The sequence below is a fragment of the Trachypithecus francoisi genome, unplaced genomic scaffold, assembly GCF_009764315.1.
Source record: "Trachypithecus francoisi isolate TF-2019V2 unplaced genomic scaffold, Tfra_2.0 Contig00787, whole genome shotgun sequence".
NCBI classification, from domain to species: domain Eukaryota; kingdom Metazoa; phylum Chordata; class Mammalia; order Primates; family Cercopithecidae; genus Trachypithecus; species Trachypithecus francoisi.
The window spans coordinates 45,058-63,100 of record NW_022680899.1 but is presented as its reverse complement, the minus strand read 5'-3'; the positions used below and the strand labels follow the sequence as shown (position 1 = coordinate 63,100).

Sequence of the window (18,043 nt, the reverse complement as noted above, 5' to 3'; positions counted from 1 at the left end):
TGGGATTACAGGTACTTGCCACAATGCCTGGCTAAATTTTGTATTTTTATTAGAGACAGGGTTTCACCAGTTGTTCAGACTGGTGTGCTCCATCATTTCTAAGAGATTGAACAAGTCTGCTCAAGGGAAATTGGTGTTTTCAATACTGAGGCCAGGCATCTCATCACAATTAAAAGTGGGGATGTGTTTTACCCACGGCCTCACTATTGATGGTATTTGGGCTCCGACATGTGCACAGGTGACTGCCTGGCAGCCCTAGGACATGGAGATTTTCTCAGATTTTTGGCACAGAAAGTCACTGGTCATCTTTGGAGGAAGCATCATTTTTGGGAAACACTTCTCCATTGGATCCTGAGCCTCAGGTGGAAAACCAGGTCCTGTGTTGGGAATTTCTCTGGGAGGCTCCCTGGGTCTGGGGCTCCAGCTGCTTTCTGAGAAGAAGATGTCGGGGGAGAGAGCATGGCCCAGCCACATCCAGCCCTTCCTGCATGATTCCTGCTGAGCAGGGTGTTAGAGGGGTGAGGGCACCTGCAGTGGTCAGGCCTGTGTTTCTGTGGATGGGGCCAGGGAGGTGCACTCGGGGCATCCTAGGGAGTCTCTCCGATGGCTCCTGTTTGACTTTCCTGTGGCTGCTGTCACAAATGACCCCTAATTTAGAGGCCTAAAACATCACATACTGATTCTCTCCTGGTGTGGAGTCAGATGTCCAAAATGAATCCTAGAGTGCTAAAATCAGGATGCCAGCCAGGCCAGGCTCCTTCTGAGAGCTCTGGGGAGAATCCATTTCCAGGATTTTTCCAGCTTCTAGAGGACACCCTGGGCTTCTGGCCCCTTCCTCCAACTTGAAAGTCAGAGCTCAGCATCTTCAAGTCTCTCTCCCACTCTTCTCTCTCTCTCCCCACTCTTCTCTCACCTTTCCTCTTTCTCTCCCTTTCTTTCCCTCCACCCCCACACCTGCTCTCAATCTGACCCTCCTGCCTCCTTCTTTCCCTTATAAAGACCCCACCTTGGACCCACCCAGATAACCCAGGATCATCTTCCACCTCAGGCTCCTTCACATCCTCACATCTGTAAAGTCCCTGTGGCCACACAACACAGCACATGGACAGGTCCCAGGACTGGGATACAGCCATCCCTGGGCCCTAATTCAGCCACCCACAGCTCCTTTCTCTCCTTCCCCTCTCCTCTGGGTATAACAAGGGAATGCAGAGAGGTTGGTCAATGAATACACACCTACAGTTAGATGCAAGGAGTGTGTCCTAATGTTGGATAGCAGACTAGGGTGGCTATGGTTAGCAATAATGTATTGTATATTTCAAAATAGCTACAAGAGAGAACTTCAAATATACTCAACACATAGAAATGGTAAATACTCAAAGCCATACTCCAAATTCACTGTCTGGATGATGACATGTTGGATGCATGGAACCAAACAGCACATGCACCTCATAGAAATGTTCAATATTATGTATCAGTATAATATTTTCTATGAATAAGAAAGGTGAAAAAAAGATAAGCATAAAGTAGCCATTTGACCTAGCAATTTCACCCCTAGGAATTTATCTAAAAGAAATGAAAGCATGTGTAAAAAAGACATATACATAAATGTTCTCAGCAGCCTCATTCACTACAGGCAATAACTGGAAACAACCCAAGGGTCCCGTTATCTGAAGAATGGATAGACCCATGTGGTCTGTGCATACAGTGGAGAGCTGCTCAGTTATACAAAGAAAAGAAACTATGCATACAGGAGGCAAGGACTTCAAAACATTACAGTAAGTGAAAGAAGTAAAACTCCATGAGGGAAGTTGGTGGGTATGGACATAGTTTTGAACTGGCAGAATTTTACTGTGTTCATTGGGGTATTATGTATTGAGTCCCTGTTGACAAGGTACTGTGCTAGGTACAGCAATTATAGAAATGAGAAGCAGACTCCATCTCCATTGTGATGATACTCACCCATTTGACCATTTCTGATGAACACTCAGGTACCCTGACTCTCACTGCTTACATTTGTAGGCTTTAGTTAATGCCACTTAAACATCCCTTTTCCCCAAGTCTTCTTTCTTTTCTATTTTGTTTTTTTAAAGAGTGTTGCTCTGTCACCCAGGCTGGAGTGCAGTGGCACCGTCTCAGCTCACTGCAACATCCATCTCCTGGGTTCAAGCAATTGTCCTGCCTGAGCCTCCTGAATAGGTGGGATTATAGGTGCCCACTGCCATGCCCGGCTAATTTTTGTATTTTTAGTAGTGACAGGCTTCACCATGTTGGCCAAGCTGGTCTCGAACTCCTCCTGACCTCAGGTGATCCGCCTGTGTAGGCCTCCCAAAGTGTTGGGATTGCAGGTGTGAGCCACCGCACCCTGCCCCCAAGTCTCCCTTCTTTCCAACTCCCTTCATTAGACACACCTTTTTAAAGCAATCCCTGCCATACCCATGGCTTCAATTGCTTTTTATATACTTTGATGGCAATCAAATTTAAATGTCATTTTTATATAACAGCTTTATTTTACATGACACCTCATTTCTGTGATCATAAATTCAAAGTTGCTCTATGAAAGTAATAACTAAAAAGTTGTCATATTTTAGTATGTATTTTAGGAAATTTCCATAATGGTTTGACTTCGTGTGTGTATTTTTTTAAATATGAGTTGTGATGTCACAGAATGGAGTTATCCTACAGAGGTTTCCATCTAATTTTTTACCAGAGAGCTCCATTTCAATGCAATACTTAATAGTCTAAAACTATCTCTTTTTTTTTTTTTTGACACTTTGACAGAGCCTGAGCTCTGTCACTCAGGCTAGAATGCAGTGGCACAATCTCAGCTCACTGAAAACTCCACCACCTGAGTCCAAGTGATTCTCCTGCCTTAGTCTCCTGAGTAGCTGGGACTACAGGCACCCGCCATCGCATCTGGCTAATTTTTGTAATTTTAGTACAGATTGGATTTCACCATGTTGGCCAGGCTGGTATCAAACCCCTGACCTCATAATCTACCCAGCTCAGCCTCCCAAAGTGCTGGGATTACAGGCGTGAGTCATTGCGCCCAGCTGAAAACTATCTTATTCCCCATACCTACTCCTCTTCCTACGTTCTCTGTGTAGGAGAAAGTCACTGCTATTTACCCAGTCCTTCAAACTAGAGCCTCAGCAGCCTGTTTTTCCTTTTACTTCCCCTGTTCTTCCACATCTAATCATCTGATGCTTCCTGTTCTCTCTCCCAAATGATCACAAAACTTTTCCATCCACTTCAGTCATTTCCATTGCCTTTAGCCTTACCTGTTCTTCCAGATGAACATAATGTCTCTCTCTCTCTCTCTGTTTTTTGTTTGTTTGTTTGTTTGTTTGAGACAGAATCTCTCTCTTCACCCAGGCTGGAGTTCAATGGCATGATCTTGGCTCACTGCAACCTCTAACTCCCGGGTTCAAACAATTTTCCTGCCTCAGGCTCTTGAGTAGATGGGACTACAAGTGCCTGCTACCACGCCAGGCTAATTTTTATATTTTTAGTAGAGATGGGGTTTCACCATGTTAGCCAGGCTGGTCTCGAACTCCTGACCTCAAATGATCCACACACCTCGGCCTCCCAACATAATGTCTCTTAATTGGTCCCATTGCTTCCATCAGTCTTCTATTGTGCAGAGAGACCTCACTGCAAACACGTCTGATAGGGACTTCTCACCTCTGTGTGGTTCAGTGACTCTCATGTTTCCAGAATAAAATTTAAACTCTACTTAAACTCTAGTGCTGGACAGTGAATGAGCCTTTGTATTCCAGGTTCATCCACTGTCCACTGTCCAGCAGTGTAGCCTCAGACAACTGAACTCTAAGGCTTTGTTTGCTCACCTGCCTGAACTCACTGAGCAGTAGTGGGACCTTGGGGAAGTTACTTGACTTTCCCATCTAGATTTATGCTGTAAAATGTGTACAATGGGACTGTTTCTGAGGGTTAAATGAGTATGCCACAGTTGCAACACTGTCAGGCATATAATGCTTGCCAGATGTTGACTGTTCATCTTTATCCTATGAGGCCAAAGGTACCCCACTGTGGGGTTCTCAATTTTGTATGAGAAGATAATGCTTTATGATTTGTCAGTAAAAGAAATATCTGAGGCTGGGTGTGATGGCTCATGCTTGTAATCCCAGCACTTTGGGAGGCCGAGGTGGGTGGATCACCTGAGGTCAGGAGATCAAGACAAACCTGACCAACGTGGTGCAACCCTCATCTCTACTAAAACTACAAAAATTAGCCAGATGCAGTGGCACATGCCTGTAGTCCCAGCTGCTCAGGAGGCTGAGGCTGGAGAATCACTTGAAACTGGGAAGTGGAGGTTGCAGTGATCCGAGATTGTGCCACTGCACTTCATCCTGGTCAACAGAGCAACACTCCAACTCAAAAATAAATAAATAAGTAAATAAAAGAAATATCTGAGTACCCCTGCCATGGAAAGAAGAAACAGAGGGAGAAAAGGGAATTGGTAAGTCATAGCATTACAGAGCTGGGAAGGATGTGTTCTGTCCCTGTTTTATAGACCAGGAGGGGAAAGTGTGATGTGTCCCAGGCTTTCATTCAGGATACACAGCCATGGCTCTCTATTGAGAGTGGGACCTGGGCCCTGGGGGTAGCTATGGTGGAGTTGCAGATAAGAACTAACACTTGTAAGACAGGAGAGAAGCATTTAGTTACAAAAACAGTCAAAAACTTGTGTATAATTATATTTGGTGAGCAAATGAAAGCCGTCAGACTCTGAAAAACAGAAATGCTCCTGGAACTGACTTTAGTAACTGGGTTTTCTTGTTTTTTTTTCTTGAGAGAGACTTTCACCTTTGTCAGCCAGGCTGGAGTGCAATGGTGTGATCTTGGCTCACTGCACAACCTCTGCCTCCTGGATTAGAGCAATTCTCCTGCCTCAGCCTCCCAAGTAGCTGGGATTACAGGTGCCCACCACCACACTGAGCTAATGTTTTTATTTTTAGTAGAGATGGAGTTTCACCATGTTGGCCAGGCTGGTCTTGAATTCCTGACCTCAGGTGATCCACCCCCTCAGACTCTCAAAGTGCTAGCATTACAGGTGTGAACCACCACTCCCGGTTGTACCAGGGTTTTCTATTGAGTTTCTTGCTGAGAGTGACTTCAGGTAATAACTTCCCCGCACTTTCCTCAGGACTGGAAAGCTCAGGCAGCCCAGGGTGAATAAAAGCCTGCATAGTACAGTCACCACAGAGGGGCAGGGTGGCCACAAGGTGGGCAGCAGCAGGGATGCGCATTGTGAGGCATTGCATGAGGCTGTGGGGCTGGACATTGTGAGTCACTAGCCTGACCTGGCTGTTTCCTGGTAACCAGGTGACATAGGAAGCTTTGTGGATTATAGGCATCAGTCAGGGCCAGCAACCCTCAGTCGGTAGCTGGTAGTGGAAGGAAGAGGAGCTCCGACTGTGCTGTCTCACAGCAGTTTTTGTGCCTCTTGGTGCTTGTCATGTTTGTTTATTTTTCAGAGAAGACAGCAGGTCCCCGACCTCATAGACCAGCCAGTTTGGGAGGTGGCAGCAGAGTAAGTGCTGAGGCCCCAGATCTCCCTGGGGTCAGGCTGCTTCTGCAAGTGCTGTGCCAGCCTCAGTAGTGTGGCTGCTAGGACGGCACCATTTCAGTTTCATTGAAGGCTCAGGCAGGAGTGGAGAGGAGTGTGGGTGCCCCATGGGGTGTATACTGACCTGTTGTATCGACTGCACCTGTAGCTGGTGCAGGGGGAATGTGGCACCCTGTTATGAATCTGATATTTATGAGGCTGTGGCTGCTGCAACATCAGAATCTGCTACCATAGAGCCTGGCAAGTTGGATGTGGGAGCCACAGAGGGCCACAGCCTCCCAAAGTGCTGGGATTACAGGTGTGAGCCAGAGAACTCGGCCAAGAAAATAATTTTTATGTAAACTAGTTAACCAAAAATCACCCCCATACTCATGAACATTTTTTCATGGTAGAAAGTGTTTAAAGTCACATCTCTCAGCTTCATTGGTGTAGCTAGAGCAGGCTGTGTGAGCTTGGCCTGTTTGAATGAAGCTGGATTTTTAGGGAATCTCCCCAGGGAGAGTCACACAGAAGCTGCTGAATCCCCTGATCACAGGGCCCCAAAAGAGTGTGTACAAGTCATTTCAGAAGATGACTTACAAATGGGAAATCATCACTATTTTTAATTATAGCATTTTAATATTGAATTTTTAAATGATCTCTATGAAAAAGAATTTGTGATTAATACAATAGAGTAATTTGGGTAAAATTGAGTCCATTTCCAATGAAATAGGCTTTTAATCAAGTAATAAATCCTTTGAAACAGATGTTAATGTGGCACCAGCATAATTAGATCCTAGTGTACTGACATGGTCTTGAATACGTTAAGAAAATGCTATTTGTTTTGTAGACTTTCAAAACATTTGAGAGGGAGGAAGGCACTCTTCCATTAACCCTCAGTGTGCATTTATTTCCATTTTGGGTTGACTGTTTTGTGTTGCTGCCTGATGCCTCTAGTACAAGGCCAAGACCTCCATGTCTCATGTGTTTCCTGCTCCCCTCCTGTGCCATCCCTCTTCCCCTCAGGGGAATAGCCCAGCATCAACTCAGTCCGTGCTTGTTAATCAACCACCTTCATACACCACATCCAGCAAAGCTCCCTAACTGACTCACAGTCACCAACCACCGGTGCACTGATCTTTCCTCTGTGTCCTTCCAGCTCGTCCTGAGGATGGCCTGTTTTTAAGTTGTTCACCACAATGCAAAGATGAAGATGATGATAAAGATGGTGATGATGATGATGATGGTGATGTCCAGGTAAGGCTCACTTTTTTTGTCTTCCACAGCAATCTTGCTTTCTTGATTCTTCTCAATTAATTTTGATTTCAAAACCTGGAAATGCACATTATGTACACTGTACACTATTGTCTTTGTGGGGCTGGAATTAGTAGGAGTTTCTTCCCAACTGATACTTGGCACGTTGTGCTGCTTCTAAATGACAGCATCCATTATCAACTGGAATACTGAGGCATTTTCCAAAATACCAGTTTTCCTCCTTGGATGAAGCATTGTGCATTTGCATATAAAATTAAATTTAAAGGTTAATTCTGTGAATAGAGGTTTTGTTTTTCTGTAGCTATCCTCTGTGCTAGTCTTTGGGTATTTCAGCCTATGGCTCAATCACTGTACTGCCTTCTGGTTTTTTATCGTTGTCCAGAGAATAACAGATCTGTGTGAAGCACACAACAGAATCTGATTCTCATGTTTTCTTTTATATAATTGCAGATAAGAGCTTGGAAAGAAAGCGGCATGTACCATGAAATAATTCACTTCCCGAGGAGAAAACTTGCTAGGTTCATCATAGAGAAACCTAATTCTGGCTTCCTGCTGGGAAAGAGGCTTGGGGTTTTCATGAAAGTGATTTTGCCAGTATAGAACGCTGGCCCAAGAAGCTATAGGAAGGTTTGTCAACCCAGAAGAAAGATTTGGGGCTCACGTATGAAGCAGCGTGGGTTGGGAGACTAACCCATCATTCAGCTTTAGCTAAAGTAGGAGGAGTGGGTGAGTCACTCTGATGACTTATCCTGCTGGTTTTGTTTCTAAAGACTTGACACTGGAGAGTATAAGTGATGAGGAGACTCATCCAGTCCCAGGAGCCTCCAGGTTATCCCTGCTGATTTTGAGGAGGGGCTGAAGGAGGGGGTTTGAAATCAGAAGGAAAATGGAAATATGTGTGAGGTCTGGCTTGTTGTTTTCAGAGTTTCTTGGCATCATGGTAAGAACAGTCTGTATGGGCTATGAGGGTGCTGCGTTCATGAGAGATTCTCTTTCCAGTCCACTTGCTCTTTTCTGCCTGTGGAAAATCAGAGCCTTTGGTTTTGATTAATCAACACTCCTTGGGATCAGTCACAAGGGGTGTAGGCTTAAGCACTGGGTGTCTTCTGTGTTGAAGGGAATCTGGGGGACACAGCTTTCTCACAGGCATTTCCTGGAACCTAGAGACACAGTTCTTCTGCTGTGTGCCAAGGAGAAATCAAGAATCACTCTCTGAACTTTCAGGACTTGTTAGTGCACAGTCATGTTTCTGTCCTCACTGTGCATTCTTGGTTTAAAGGGATTTCCCGGGGTGGATGGTGGAGTGAATATTCACTCTGGGCTCACTGGTAAAACTCCAGTCTCCTTTGAAGGGAGAAGGAAAGTTTGACCTTGAGCACATTTCCAGCCTCCACTTCCCAATCCAGCATAGATTCTGAGATGAGGCTTCTTTCTCCCCAGTTCTCTAATTTTTGGGGAAGCGAAGAGTTTCTTCCTACAAAAGATAGTATCACAATATTTCCTGTTTTCAAAAATTTGGCTTTGGTTTTATTCTCCAAGTTGATATTCATCATTTGATTTCTAGACTTTCTTTTTCTCTCTTTGTTTTCTTTTTTTGGGGGCTGGAATCTTGCTCTGTCACCCAGGCTTGAGTGTAGTGGCAGGATATTGGCTCACGGTAAGCTCCACATCCCAGGTTCATGCCATTCTCCTGCCTTGGCCTCCCGAGTAACTGGGACTACAGGCACCTGCCACCACACTTGGCTAAGTTTTTGTATTTTTGACAGAGACAGGGTTTCACCACGTTGGCCAGGCTGGTCACAAATTCCTGACCTCAGGTGATCTGACTGCCTCAGCCTCCCAAAGTCCTCGGATTATAGACGTGAGCAACCATGCCTGGCCAGGGTTATTTTTAATATAATTGTGTCTATCTCAAGTAATGATGCTTTGAGTATTTTTGTCAATGGTTTTGGAATAACACCAGCAGTCACTTCTATGGAGTAGACTCTTAGAAGGGGCGTATCTTTCATTGTCATAAATAATGTTAAACTTTTTCCAAAATGATGACACCAATTCATGCTCCTCTAACAGCATATGTGAGTAGCCATTTCTCCAAATCCTCGTGAACTCTTAGTTTTATCTCTTTCTAAAAATTCCATCACTGTGGTTAGTCTTTCATTTGTGCAACGTATTACTTAACATTGTTACCAAAAAGAAATGTTGTTTTACTCTAATGCTGAAGTGCAGTAGGTTTGTTTACACCCGCCTCACCACAAACACGGAAGTAATGCACTGTGCTGACATTCCAACAGTTACGACTTCACTAGGCAAATGGAAATTTTCCACTTTGTTATAATCTTATGGGAGCACTGTCATACATGTGGTCTGTCACTGAGCAAAATGTCATTCTGCCACATATGACTGTAGTTAATAAGCAGGTACTTAAGTTATAAGAATGAAAATAATAACAGATATAAATTGTGTATCAGATACTCTATGGGCACTTCTCTATGTTGCCTCCTTGAAGTGTCACAATCACTTTGAGACAGAATTAGTTTTGTTATAGTCATTATATAGATGAGGAATGTGAGTCTCAGCTATGTAAATTACTCAAGAGACACACAAAGAGCTGGATCTCTTTAACACCAAAGGCTAGTCTATAAACTAACATACTAGTAGACTGTGGTGGCAAAGTAGACTTACCATAAAATGAAATGTGTTTCCACAGCTGGGCATGTGAGCTTAGTGAGGCTGGTGTTACCCATTGCTCCAGGGGGCAGAAATTGGTCTTACTGAAACTTGGATGGAGAAGCTCTTGGCTCAGGGAGTGAAAAGTTACTGACATGTTGTATGAGTGCAATTGAAGGATTATGCTTCTATAGAGCATGTGGTTGTTCTCAGGGAATGAGAACAGAGATAATCAAAGAGAATCACTGAGAGCAAGACTCCATCTCTTAAAAAAAAAAATTGCCCATGTAATAGTTAAAAATTAGATACAGTCAACCACACTGGGTCTCACTGTGTAAAAAAAAATGTGGTTTTAGACAGTGATAGGAAAGAAGAAAAAAATTAAAATACTTGATGTGTTCTATGTGGGACGGTGCAATAAAATGTTTTTAAGTAGAATTTTGTATGAAGTTCTTTAGGCAATAAGTAAAAATGGAAGAGAAACCTGATGGCAGAGAGCAGCCAGGACCACAGTTACCTGTGGACGCAGAGTCTGTGGTGGAGCCTGGAATGCAGCAAAGACAACGAGTCCCCACGGGCAGTCAGTTCAGTGACAGCACCGCTCATTATATGATTCGCAGGCACCCCAGCAGCACATGGAGAGAACAGGGAGGCCTAAGATGAGTCTGGGCCATGGAAGGTCTCCAGGGAGGGGATCATGGAAGATGTGAAAAGCATCCTGGAGGGGGAGGTAGCCCTGCAGTGTAGCGGTCCAGTTTCCCTCACTGATCTGACTTGGTATAGCATAGAGGTGCTCACAGAGCAGCCCCCAGTATCCTTCCACTTCCCTAAAGGCTTAAACACACCACGATGTGTATCAGTTTCTTAACGAGCACAATAGCACATTACTGAACACCAAAATGACAGAGAAGTGGCCTCATTTCCTGGGAGTGTTTCAGGGAGGGGAAGTGGTGAGGCTCCACTGGGGAAATGCTCATGGCCAGAGAAAGATGAGGCCTGAGGACTGGCGGTTGGGCTCAGCCACATGGAGACCACATAGTGCCCTACAAGAGCAATCTGGTGGTGTGGTGCTGGGGAGGGGAGAAGGCCAGGGCCACAGAGCCTGTGCAGGGATTCAGAACCAGAGGGCTCCTCAGAATGGGCACAGGAGATGGTCTGTAAGTGCCTGTTGGATTCCAGTGAGGGCATGAGGGGCAAGGAGGGAGGAAAGTAGTCCCACATAGGAGGATGCCTTGGGTGGGGAAGCAGATCTCAGAAGAGCTAGATTTCAGTCCAGGCAAGAAAGGGAAGAATGTTCCAGGGAGATGCTGAGGCCCTGGGGCCACCGGAGGGCTTGGAAAAAATGTTTCAGCAGATTGGGTCAGAAAAGGAGTATTCAGGGCCATGAAGGTGAGGTGAGCTGAGCTTCTTGCAGCCCTTGGTGCAAACAGGGATGAAGGACATAATGAGATGAGTCCTGAGTCTAAGGCAGAGAGCGGTGAGGAACCTGTGAGTTTGGGAAAGGGAGGGAAGGGCCTGGCTGGGAGAAGGCAGTGTTGTGGGCCCTCTGCAGTCCTGCCACGGAAGGTCAGAGCCCAGAGAGGCCCAGGGCTCCCTCGTCCCTTGTAACACTTGCCCAAGCTGGTGTACCCCTGGTCAGGGGGTGCTCTGTAGACATTGTACCCCTGGTCAGGGGATGCTCTGTAGACATTGTACCACTGGTCAGGGGTTGGTTGCTCTGTAGTCATTGTCCTCCTGCAGGACACAGAAGGTATGCATGTGGGCCTGCACAACCTTGCAGCCCTCAGTGGCCTCCGGCAGCATGGTGAGGGCCTTGGTGGCCTTCAGGTACACCCTGCCCACAGGTGAGTGTAGCAGCTTCAGGAGCAGACTGGTGACTTGTGCATCCAGGGCCACATACTTCTCGGCAGGCCACCAACACAGGGAATTTCTAACAGCCTGTGGGGGCCTCTTCTCACCCCCTCTCACCCCAGCCCTCTTTTGACCCTCATGCCTGCAGTCTCAGGGGAGGTGCCACCCTGTCCCCCTGCTGCAGGGATTCCCTGATTCATTCATGCAGTGAGATGCTGAGGCAAGAGCTGGGTTTCCCACCTCAGCACTCTTTTGGGCCAGGTAATTCTCAACTTGGGACCAAAACTCCCCTGCTGTGACCTTTGGGTCTGGAGCAGCAAACAGAACAAAGCCTTGTCCTCAGGAGCTCCCCTTGGGGATGAAACAGAAATTGATGGCAAGGATGGTGGTCACAGTGGACACAGGAGGATGCAGGGAAGCTGGGGAGGCTGCAGTTTCAGAGAGAAAGCTCTCACCTGGAAAGCCACTCTCCTGGTCCCACAGAAAGGGAACTCAGTCGAAACCTAAGAACGATGGGGCTGGGACAGGTCCTGGGAACATGCCTTTCTGCACACCACCCGGGGTCTGGTTCAGGGGCCACACTTGGAGAAATACTCACCCAGGCCTCTAAAGAGACTCTCAGAGGACCCCCCCAGCAAGGGGATGTGACCACAGCCAAGCCAGGGACTCTGGGGTTCAGTGACTGGCCCATTCTCACAATGAGGAGCCCAATGTGGGAACACCCCCCAACCACCACAAGCTCTGAGTCTTTGTGCTCCCACAGGTTTGAGGCCAGGATGTTGACTGTGATCCTGTGTGACCCGGGGTGAGAGACAAGACACTGCGCCTCCATTTCCTCAGCTGTGAAGGCAGACATCACCTCGCTTGAGGGTTTTCTAAATGTGAGGTTTGGAGACAATGCCTGGCACACAGGAGGCACTCAGTGACCGCTGGGTGTCAGGATCATCACCAGTGCTTTTCCTGTTCTCACCTTCCTCATGGTGAAGAGGCACCAGACCCTCTCCTGCATCTTCCTGCAGGCAGGGGCCAGCAGGTCCTGGATGAGCTCCTGGAGCTGCTCCTCCCTCTGCAGCTTCCACAGCAGTGAGCACATCAGACCCTTGCTGATGACACCTTGAGCCCCTGCATGACAGGAAAGGGCACTGAGGGTGTATTGGCCACACCCCATCCCATGCTGATTGGCCTCAGGGCTCAGGAAGTATTTTACAGAGCAACTGGGTGGGTTTGAAAAGAGAACTAGCAAATTACCCATCACCCCCCAAAAGCTGTCTGGCCAGAGGCCTGAGAAGCCAGCAGGAGGCTGTGGGTGATGGCCATATAAGGGGCTGAGTGAGAGGGCAGGCACAGAGGACCCAGGAAGGGCCAGACTTTTGTTGCTCGCATCTCAGGGTGTATCTGCCTTAGCAGGGCACAGTGTCCTAAGAGGCAGCAACCACCCCCGGGAGATCTGGCAGCTCACTGCTGCGGGGCCTGGGCACAGCAGGAGACCCTCACCTCTTCCCTATCACTGCCCTAGAGTAGGGGAGCCAACAAAGACCCTCCTTTCCACCAAAAATATTTCAAAGTGGTTGGAGACTCATGCCTGGTTAGACCAGCAGTTGAAAAGAGCTCTGAGTTCAACTCTGAGATGGAAGACTAAGAGTGTAGGTCGATGTCTCACACACGAACAAGAGCTGTGCCCCACCTAGAGCGATGGGAAGCCATAGGCTCTGGCCAAGGGGTCTTGAAGGGACCTCAGGCTCTGTGGGAAGGGGGTCTCCACATGGCACAACTGGGGTGCAGGTACTGGCAGAAGTACAATGAGGCAAGGCTCCCCCATAAACAGGCCCCACCTGGCTCCTCCCAGCTGGAGATGGAAGCCTGGGAGGGAAGTGGTCGGTCCAGCCTGGAGAGCCTGTGGGGCAGGTAAGGGTTGAGAGATTTTATGGAATGTGGAGGCCTGTGAAGGACAGAAGCCAGAGGGGTGAGGAGGAACATGAACCCCTAGAGGGACTTGGGCAGGCACTAGCTTTCACTAAGGAGTTACTATTTTGTCCATCAGGAACTTGAGTTAAATTTTCTTCTTTTTTTTTTCTGAGGTCGGTTCTCACTCTGTCACCCAGGCTAGAGTGCAGTGGCATGAACTCAGCTCACTGTAACATCTGCCTCCCAGGTTCAAGTGATTCTCCTACCTCAGCCTCCCAAGTAGCTGGGATTACAGGTACACTCTACAATGCCAGGCTAATTTTTTTATTTGTAAAGATGGCATTTCACCATGTTGGCCAGGCTGATCTCGAACTCCTGACCTCAAGTGATCCACCCGCCCCGACCTCTAAAAGTCCTGGGATTACAGGCATGAGCCTGTAATTAGCCCATTTCCGGCCTAATTTTTATTTTTAAATATCATATTAATATATTACTTACGCTGATTCCTGAGATTTCTGGCCCTATTTAAATTTGGCACCAAGGCCACCGTCTCACTAGCCCCGCCCCAGTCCTCTGGGTAGGGCAGGAATGGAGGCACCGGCAGGATGTTCACAGAGGATGGCAACCGCTGTCCCCACAGGGCACCCAGGCTCCTCCTTTCTCCCCTCCCCTCCCCCTCCTCCCACTGCATATGTGCCGCCTCCACGCCCTTTCCCACACTGGGTAGGGGCCACCTCCCCATGCACCAGGTGGTGGGCTCCCGCTGATGTTGTGGGGGCCTTCTCTGGGTCCCTGGGTCACTAGACCTCAGCCAGGGTCACCTCCTAGGAAACCCAAGCCCACACACGGTGCAGATGCCTCTGAGGGAAAGGCCCTGGAGAGGGCCTGTGGGGGACATGGTGCAGCTCCTCTCCCTGGGTAACCCCAGTCCTTGCCCTCTGTGTGGGTGGGAGGTAAAAGTACAAGGCCTTCCCTTTATTTGGGAAGATCCCCAGACAAAGCACTGAGCATCTGGGTTCATTTACAACCTTCTGGGTCACTATGGCCTGTTCATCACTGGTGAATTTTATACCCCACGTGATTATCATTTCAGGGACAGAACCTCCATCTTGGTGGCCTCATAGGCAGGTCCTACTGTGATCCCCATTGTACAGATAAGGACAGAGGTCAGAGAGGTGAGGCCACCCACCCAAGTCACTCAGCTGATATCACAGAGCTGGCAGAGTTCATGAGTACCTCGGACAATTGCACCAAATGCAGTGGATTGGGACAACTAGATCAAGATGTAGTTTCACAGAAATAAAGGCAAGGCCTTGTACTTTATTCCAAATATCAACTCTGAAAGGAACCAGATAATAAAGATAGTGTCAGCTTAGCAGCACTAGTGATTGAGAAAGTCATATGACTTTAGTTAGTCCAACTCCAGCTCTTCTCTGTCCCTGTTCCCTGAGCTGATGGAGCTAATGTGTGCATCTCTGTGGTCTCAGTTTCCCCTTCTACAAAGTGAGGGTTCCTGATTGGTGAGGGCCTTGCGGCCTGATGCCCACTCTTGCAGTGGCCATGCTGAGGGCTTCCATGAGGACACTGACCCTGTGCAACTCCAGCAGTCTCTCCACTGGGGGAGGGTTAAAACTAGTGGGTGCCAGGCTGGGACTGGGGTCTCAGTGTCCTGCAAGGACTTCTAGGCAAGGAGTCCCCATCAAGGTCAGGCTTTGTGCCAGGGCTGAGGTCCTGGAGGAACCCGATTTACCTCAAATCAAGTCCACAAAAAGAGCGAGTTGTGTGAGGTGACAGCCACATGCAGTGTGATGCTTGCAGGACAGAGACTGGGACAGAGAAAGCCCAAGGGGTCTCCATAGAGGATGAGTGACAGGTGCAGAGGACACCTGGCAGAGGACTCCCAGGCATGCAGTTTCAAGAAGCTCCAGGTGGCCCACAGGGCTGGAGCCAATGAGTCCTGGGGTCAAGGTGGTCTGAGAGCAGGCTAGACAGGTACCAGGCCCAGACCCAGAGAACTCATCCCTGGAGGACAGACTCATCTGGGGAGTCCTGTTGGCCATTTGCAGGGAATTGAGGAGACCAGACTTGGATGGGTGGGCAGGGGTGGGAATCCAGAACTAGGGACACTCCAGGGAGGGTGTTGTGGTGACCCAGGCAGTTTGACTGATACGAGAACAGATTCGGGAGAAGGAGGAACAGGAGAGGGAGGAGCAAGGACAACCCTGGGCTTTTTTGATAAACAGTGAAGAGAACACTGTGAGCATGTCAGCACATCCTGTATTTTAAACAAAATGCCCAAGGGAAGTGGTGATCTGCAAAGCATCCCAAGAAGGCATCAAGGGCTTGGCTTGGTCTGTCCCAATGCCATCCTCTCATTGACTTGCTCATAAAGGCTTACTGGGGCCCAGGCTGGGCGACACAGGGAGGGTGGTCCAAACAGAGGATGACTGTCCAGTCAAGACAGATCATGGCCCATTTTTGGAGCAATAAATGGGGAGGGGGTCCCTCCTCTACAGTGGGGGGATGCCAATACTGGTCTCACTGATCAAGTAACACTGGCTGGTGATGGGTGCCCCTCAGAGGCAGCAGTGCCAGTGGAGAGGAGACCAAGGGCTGTGGAGGGGAGCTCCCAGGGAACACAAAGGGAGAGGCTGACAGACCACAGGGTCCTTGTGGCCCGCTTTTATCCTCAGATCCAGGAGGAGTCAGTCTTTGGAGGGATTTGGGTAGGAGACTGATCATCAGATTTGTGTGCTTCTGGTGAGAGGGTGGTGTAGACCAGATAAAAGGAGGGAGGCCCAGAGTGGAGATTGGGGGTAGCCAGGTCTGGGGGAGGTGGGGAGCCTGGAGGAGGCACAGGTTTAAGCCACCCAGGGGCCCAGATTGCTGTGAAATGTGTGGGTGAAGCTCAACTGGGAGCACCAGAGGCTGATGGGGAGTAGTGGGCATTCTCAGGCCTGCCCAAGGGAGACTGGATTTCAGAAACATGTATGAAAAATCATAAAAATGTACATTCCTTTTAATCAAGTCATTCCACTTCTAGAAATCTGTCTTGGGGAGATAAAACTTCAGCTAAAAATTCTTAATGTGTGGGAGGCTGAGGTAGGAGAATAGCTTGAACCTGGGAGGCAGAGGTTACAGTGAGCCAAGATTGTGCCACTATATGCCAGCCTGGGTGACAGAGCGAGACTGTCTCCAAAAAACAACAAAAAAAGTAAATGTGTTCATGGAGGAAAAAATGGAAATAGCCTAAATGTTGAACAGTAAGGGGAGGTGAAATAAACTATGTTGCATCCATGGTAGGGAACATTAAACATTTAAAATAAATATGTTTTTGACAACCGTAATGATATAATAAACATTTTAAAACATTAACATTTGAAACATTTCTATTTTAATTTACAGTAAAATTTACTCTTTTTGGTGTAGCTAATAAAACCTAGTATAATTTTTTAAAAAATCATTGACTTATGGAACTATCACAATTGAAATACACAATATTTACACCACCACTCCCAAATTTCTCTAAGCACCCCTTTTTCAAATACAGTCTCATTCTGTCACATAGGCTGGTGTGCAGAGGTGTAATCTTGGCTCACTGCTACCTCCGCCTCCTGTGTTCAAGCTTTTCTCTTGCCTCAGCCTCTTGAGCAGCTGGCATTACAGATGTGTCACCACACCTAGGTAACTTTTATATTTTAGTAGAGATAGAGTTTCACCATGTTGGCCAGGCTGGTCTCAAATTCCTGGCCCCACGTGACCAAGTGGTTTTTTTTTTTTTTTTTTGATATTGTGTATCACTCGGTAACCCAGGCTGGAGTGCAGCACTGTGATCTTGGCTCATTGCAGCCTTGACCTCCCCGGCTCAAGTGATCCTTTTTTCCTCTGCCTCCCAAGTAGTTGGGACTACAGGTGTGCACCACCATGCCCCACTAATTTTTTAATACTTTTTGTAGAGGTAGGGTTTTGCCATGTTGTCTAGACTTCTCTTGAACTCCTGGGCTCAAGTGATCTGCCTGCATCAGCCTCTCAAAGTGCGTGAGTACTTGTGGGAGCCACTGTGTCTGGGAAAATCTGTTTAAAAAACAAAACAATAGACTTTATTTTGATTAAATTGCAGGTTAGTTACATGTGAGCATTTGATGACACTGAGGCTTGTGGCCACTGACCCCATCACCTAGGCAGTGAGCAAAGTGCCAATCAGGTGGCCCTTCTGCCCATACCCCCTTTCTGCCTCCTTTTTACATCTGATAGTCCCCAGTGTCTGTTTCCATCTTTATGTTCGAATGTATTCACTGTTTAGCTCCCACTCATGAGTGAGAACATGGAGGGTTTGGTTTGCTGTTCTTGCCTTGGTTTGCTAAACATAATAACCCCCAGGTCTATCCATGCTGCTTAGGACGTGATTGTGTGTTCTTCTTATGGCAGCGCAGTATTTTGTGATGTGTATGCACCACATTAAAAAAAAAAAAAGTTGAATCCATTGTTGCTGCTCCCCTAGGATGCTTCCATGTCTTTGTTCTTGTGCATAGCAAGGCCATCAATGTGGGAGAGCATCTGTCTTTTTGATAGAAGGATTTATTGTCTTTTGGGTAGATATCGAGTGTAGTGGCATTGCTGGGTCTGACGGTAGTTCTGTTTTAAGTTCTTTGAGAATCTCTAAACTGGTTTCCACAGTGTGAACTAGTTTTCACATTGACCAAGAGTGTAGCAGCGTTCCCTTTCCTTTGCTGCCTTGACAGCATGTTGTTTTGACTTTGAAAAAATGCCTATTGTGAC

General features: G+C 47.4%; 1 long non-coding RNA gene across 1 annotated transcript; it reads left to right on the top strand.

Annotated features, from left to right (window-relative positions):
- Positions 1 to 1,725: 1,725 nt before the first annotated feature.
- On the top strand, positions 1,726 to 8,511 carry LOC117089003. The gene is made up of 3 exons (XR_004439461.1): positions 1,726 to 1,775; positions 6,726 to 6,823; positions 7,292 to 8,511. It is a non-coding gene; the product is annotated as an uncharacterized LOC117089003 (long non-coding RNA).
- The last annotated feature ends 9,532 nt before the right edge of the window (positions 8,512 to 18,043 follow it).